At 42.8% G+C, this 6,493-nt stretch overlaps 1 pseudogene; it reads right to left on the bottom strand.

Annotated features, from left to right (window-relative positions):
• Positions 1–3,364: 3,364 nt before the first annotated feature.
• On the bottom strand, positions 3,365–5,346 carry LOC101322371 (protein ARK2N-like; annotated as a pseudogene).
• Positions 5,347–6,493: the final 1,147 nt, after the last annotated feature.

Below are 6,493 nucleotides of genomic sequence, written 5' to 3'. Positions count from 1 at the left end.
AGACTGGGGTGTCCAATGAGATGTGTGAGAACAACACTGATGAAAGAGTGCTGTAGGCCAATGATTAGGCGTCAGACCAATTTGCAGGTTTTCATCAGGAATCTTCTTCATCAGTGGTGGGAACCAACCACTGAATCTCTCCTGTGCCAAGGAAAACCTTGAATCTGCCAGGTTAAAAAACTACATTTAGACGTAGCCTTATGAAATTCTGTTACATTTCAAGTATAAGCTTTCTAAAATCTCACAAATTCTATCAGCACCTCTATAATTGTTTTTAAAAGCCAGATTGACCTCAGACGTCTCCACATTGTTAATTGTCATTAAGACAGTGACAGCAATGAGGCAATGTCTAGAGCCATGTTTCTCGACTTTAGCACTATGGGCATTTGGGGCCAATGGGGAGGGGGGTGTCCTGTACATCCTGGGATGTTTAGCAGTGCACCTGGCCTCTACCCTCTAGATGTCAGGAACATTGCCCCCCAATTATAACAACCAAAACTGTCTCCAAACATTGTCAAGTGTCCCCAGGGGTAGGGGAAGGGTACTCATCCCCTGTAGGGAACCACTGGTCTATAGATTTGAGAACAAAAATGATACCATGAACCAAGTTGCCACTTATATGTGAAGGCAACTGCCAGTTTCAGACTCCGAGTCATATAAAGGATACCACTCTTGAAAGAAAAAGAAAACGACTTAAGGATATGTTACGGGCAACTGAGTCATGAACCAAAATTGAATAACCAGCTTAGAAAAAAGAAAAGGGAGGCTGTGAGTCATAAAACTAATAAAAACGACCTTCATTTTCACTATGAGTCTAAGTGTGGATTTATTTTTATTTGTTTTGTGTAGGATTCAGAATTCCAAACATTTTCAATTTGAAGATTCACGTCTTTCATTAATTCTGGAAAATTCTCAGCTAGTATCTCTTCAAGTATCGCTTCTTCACCACCACTTCTTTCTCCTGGACACACAGACTACATCTCTCAGCCCTGCTTGCCATTAGGTGCTGGTATATGACTGGGCTCTGGCCAAAGGAACAAAATCTCCTACAGGCAATCCTCTCTCCTCTGCCTACAGGCTGGAAGCGAAATACTTACGTAAAGACCCTAAAGGACAGCAAAATCACAAGACAAAGAGAGTCTGTGTACTCTTTTTTTTTAAATTTACCATCTTTTTTTAATTATTATTTTACATGAAAGACTTCATTTATTTATTCTGGCCACACCACACAGCATGGGGGATCTTAGTTCCCCAACCAGGGATCAAACCCATGCCCCCCACATTGGAAGCACAGAGTCTTAACCACTGGACCACCAGGGAAGTCCTCAAAATAAACTTCTATTACTTTAAGCCAACAACTTTTGAGGTATGTTTGTTATAGCAGCAAGCATCATCTTAAATGATAAAACAAGGAACAGAGACAGTAAGGGATCCAATGCAGGGGATGGAGCAATGGGAATGTCCAGCGGAACTGCAAAGAGTGTTCCCAGAATTACAGCTGGGCAGTGGCTGAGAGTGCAAGCCTGGTCGAGATTAGAAACACGCACAGAGGGATCCAGGAGGGATGGTGGGGGATTAGTTTGATTATGTGGAAAATTGATTGGTGGGTATTTTGATGTGCAAACAACAAGAAATTCTAAGGAAGCCCCAGAAAAGTAACATCTGAGGAAATGTACTTTGGGAAATTAGAGGTTGACACAGAAATGCAAACATAATAAACTACTTGGCTCATCAGGGAACAATATTTATTTGCATACAGCCAATACTGCACACACTTGGTAGGAATATAACCAAGAAAAGAGAACTCTGTGATGATACGTATGTGAAACAAAGTAAGAATGCTAAATTCTTGGCTTCCATAGTGAGAAGCCACCAGGTAATACTGATAAGATACAAAACCAAAAAGTCAAGAAACAGTCATTTAAGTATCTATGTAGAATAATCAAAGTAAATAGCAAGAGAAAAGAATGTACAGTGGTTACCTCTAGGAAGTAAAAATCTGGGATGGAAAAGGGTAGCTATTTGTCATTATAAATATTATACCACATTTGACTGAAAGTATGTACATATATCACTTTGATAAACATGAATATATATATATTTTAAAAATCTGCTTACATCAGGCATTTCTAACCTTCAGCCTGGCTGTACCACACTTTTTAAATGGCTTATAATCAGGACAGAGATAAATTTACCTTGATGGCAGGGAATAAAAATCAATGTGCCCTCACATTGCCTTTCGCATGTGTCAAATGATTCTTGAGGACTTTTCATTCTTTCCTTAAAAAGAAAATACTGCCAATATAATAAAAAGGGATTATTGGCTAAATGTTGGCTAAAATCATTTAAGATGGGATTTAGAATCTAACAGCATGCATTCTCGTCAGGGAAATAATGCTTCAGTTATAATATAGAGCAACTAGATGGGTCTGTGATGCAACAATGTGATGCTTATTTCAGCCTATATTTTGAGGTGTGAAAAACCTCTTTCTATAATGACCTCTTCAGTGGGCACATTTTAGCTGATGCCAAATCCACATCTATAGTGAAAACCATAAATAATCTACACACACCTCATCCCGCGTGTGAAGAGAGTAGAGGAAGCATGAACAGGAGAGTCAGAAGCATGGCAAGAATATACCCCCTATTTCCAAAAGATGCCCAAACAAAAGTATCCTCGTCCACTGTCAGACTATGGATTTGACTTTGTGGCCAAATTGTCAGCTGAGAAAACATGGCAATGAAGAGCCTATGGCAGAGAAAGGGGAGAATAGAAAAATCAGAATTAGTAGGGCTTTGATGGTATCTTCAGCCAGTCCTGCCCTGACTGAATGCTCCCCTATACCGTTCTTTCCTTCCTCCTTGGCTGTCCATCCTCTTCCCCCTCTTACAGCCTCCTCCCAGCTCCAATCCTCCGGCAAGGGAGCTCTGAGAAGGCTAAAGGTCATTCTGGACTCCTTCCTTCTCCCTCCTTCCTCTACCTATAGAGCTCCTGGAAGAAAATTTTGTGACTCTTACGTGAAGGTGAATACCCTCATTGCTTTCAACAAACAGTTGACCCCAGGCAATGCTTGGCAAACGCTCGATGCTGAATTTGAAACTGCACTGTGCTGGCACCCAAGCTAAGCACAGTCAGTGGGGAGAGACAGAGAGATTTCACCAGCCTTTCAAGAGGTGCTGACTGTGCTTTGCATGGGTTACCTCAAGGTCAAGAAGAAAATAGCAGCATTCCATCCCAGCCTGAGCATTCCATCCCATTCCATCCCAGCCTGAGCCAGCACTCCCTGGGAGAGAGATGCCGTCACCTGCCAGACAGGTGCTTGCCCATCAGATATTTGTCCCCGCTGAAACCTGAGGAGCTGCGTTAATCCAGAGACACTGGAGAGCTGGCCTTCTGCTTGGGTTGTTTGTGTTTCTGTTGGCATTGTTGTTGCTGATTTTCTTCTTTTAATCTATAACAGTGAGTTAGTAAGAGGAGTGTGAGGACACCAGTGTTCCTAGAATCACAGAGGGAGAGTCTGTGAAATCTTGGGGGGCGGGGGTAGGAGAAATGATTGGAAGGAAGAGTGGAAATAGCTGACCCTGAGGGAAGAGGACAAGTCCCAGACAGGGAAGAGCCTTCCTATAGGATCTATTCAATTTGCCTGCCCGGACACCTCTCCCCTCCTTTGGGGGAAGCATGGCAGAATGGAGAAGAGCACAGGCTCTGGAGCCAGGCAGGCTGAGGTGGGATTTGGGCTCCCTACTTACTAGCTGTGTGACTTTAGGCAAGTTATTAAATCTTGGGGCCTCAGGTGCTTCATCTGTAAAATGGAGTAATAGTACCTGTGTGGTTGAAAGGATTTAATGAGCTAATACCTGTAAATGCTTAGAACGCTGCCTGGTAGTGTAATAGTAGGTAATCAAATATTGGCTTTTTTTTTTTTCAAGTCTACGTATTAATTTTATTACACAGAAAAATAAATACAAGATTGAAAAACTGAAATCCATTTCACCTGGTAATTAAAATATCATTCTAAAAGGAAGGCAGTTTCCTAAGATTGAAAGTCACCAAGTAAAATGAAGTCGTCTAATAAAATTCATCATTCTCAGATTCCTACTGAGGGAAAGAAGAAATTCTTTTCTCTGTGATGTTACTTTCCTAAGTGACTTCTTTTAATTTAAAAAAAAGGGGGGGGGGGAGGGAGCAATTTTCCATGAGTTTTGATTATACAAATGCCACAAACAGCTTCTGAGGCTGAAGCTATGACAATGAGCTTCCATGCCACAAAGAGGAAGAGAAGTGAGTGGAAGAGAACAGTGCAGAGGAAACACAGTGACACTGCATGACAGTAGGTATTTACGTCTGCTATCCTCATCCAATGTAAGGTCAACAACTTCTGCAGGTGACGCCCAAGTCTGCTGGGGAGTCACAGCAGTCCATGACTGTGTTTGCCGGGTGCTAACATACTGCATGCCAGAGCCGTGCTTCCATGAAGAGACACTCTGAGGCACACCTCCTTGAGGATGAACCCACCTTGCATGTCGCTGAACTCCCACCATCTCCACTTCACTATGTGAAGAGGCAATATTAATTTCTTCATTGAGTGGTGCATTGCCAGCAGATGTTCTGTCACTTGCTAGGAATCTTGGATCCAAACGACCTGGTATCTCTGCAGTGATCCCTGAAACCTCTGCAGCATCGTCTGATGAGCTCGTGCTTGAGTCACAAGTCAGGTCACTATCACTGGTACTACTGTCCTGCAACAGGTTATATTTCTTTCATACGGCAGCCTCCCGTTTCTGCCTCAGTAGCCTGATTCTCTCCTTGTGCTTTTGGGTCTGATGACCTTTAACCTTGGCAACTGGGCCATTCTGTTTATGACTGGATTGCCGGGTTTTCTTGGCAGCCGTGGTGGATGTTTCACTTTCAGATCAGGACCGGTGAGACTTGCGCCCAACTGTGGCACCAGACACTCCGGAAGGATCTCCTTCTGCTGCTGTTTCTGCCTGGGAGGGTTCATTCTCCTCTGCAGAAGACTGTGTATCTGAATCGGCCAGGTGACCAGTAGAGGAAGTGGAAAGCATGTAGTGGTTAGAGGAGTCTCCCTCATAAACTCGGCCAGTTGTCGGTTTGTCACCCTCCGTGGATGCTAATTGAGACTCCAAAGAGTCCCTTCTCAGTTCCATCAACACGCAGGGCATTGAAGAAAGAACTGTAGAATCCACCACACCATCTTTCAGAAATTGAGATTCCAGTTCCACAGATCCCTCTTCCTCCTTAGCTGACTCTTGTTCAGATGTTTTTGGTGGGACTTCAGACTCAATGAGTTCTTCAACTTTTCCCACTGCTTCCTCCATCTTCATTTCAGACTTGCAAGTTAAATCATGGAGCACAGTCTAGGAAACTATGTCAAAGATGCAACGGGAAAGCAACCCCTCCTGAAGCCTTCGCGAATGAAGCTCGTGGTGTTTGAATCCTTGAGTCACTCCAGGAGGGAGTCCGCTCCCTTCTCTCCCCACCTTTTTGCAGATGCCAACAGCTCGGCTCAGGGAGATTTGGCTGTGCTCCTCTCATGCAGTGGTATCAACATCCCATTCAAGTTTCTGGATGAACCTTGCACACCTAGCAGACAGATTGCCACCTCCAAATATTGGCTTTTTCTAATGGCTTCCTGATACCCTTTAGGGAGCTACTCTTAGGCTCTGTGTCTGGGATGGAGCTGAACTTGCCTCTTCCAGCAGCACATAAATAACCCAGGACTGACCAATTGAAGCACCACCCACTTGAGCATAATAATTACTTCCTAGAATGTGGAGCACCTCTTAAGAAATATTACTCATGGGAACATAAAATTGTGCAGCAACTCTGTACAGTTTTGACAGTTTCTTTAAACACTGAACATGCCATGACCATAGACTCAGAAATTGCACTCTTGGACATTTTCTCAGAGAAATGAAAACTTATGTTCACATAAAAACCTGTACATGAATGTTTATAGCAGTTTTATTTGTAAATAGTCCCAAACTGGAAACAACCCATAAGTTCTTCAGTGGGTCGATAAACTGTGGTACCTCCATAACGACTACTACTTAGCGATAAAAGGGGACAAACTGTTGATATATGCGACAAATCAAGATGATTCTCCAGGGAATTATGCTGAGTGAAAAAGCCAATCACGAAACTGTGATATTTACAGAGCATTATTGAAATGACAGAATTATAGAAATGGAAATTAATGATTTCCAGGGGTTAAGGAGGGGGTGGAGGCAGCAAGGAAATGAATGTGACTATAAAAGGGCAACTTGAGGGGTTTCTGAGGTGATAAAAATGCCCTGTATCTTAACTGCATCAGTGGTGATAACCTAGTTGTGATATTGTACTACAGTTTTGCAAGATGTTACCACTGGGGGGAACTGGGTGAAGGGTACACAGGATCTGTCTGTATTATTCCAAACAATTGTATGTGAATCTACAATTATCTCAAAATACAATGTTTAATTTACAAAAACC

The sequence above is a fragment of the Tursiops truncatus genome, chromosome 6 (assembly GCF_011762595.2).
Source record: "Tursiops truncatus isolate mTurTru1 chromosome 6, mTurTru1.mat.Y, whole genome shotgun sequence".
Lineage (NCBI taxonomy): Eukaryota > Metazoa > Chordata > Mammalia > Artiodactyla > Delphinidae > Tursiops > Tursiops truncatus.
This window is presented reverse-complemented; position numbering and strand designations above follow the sequence as displayed.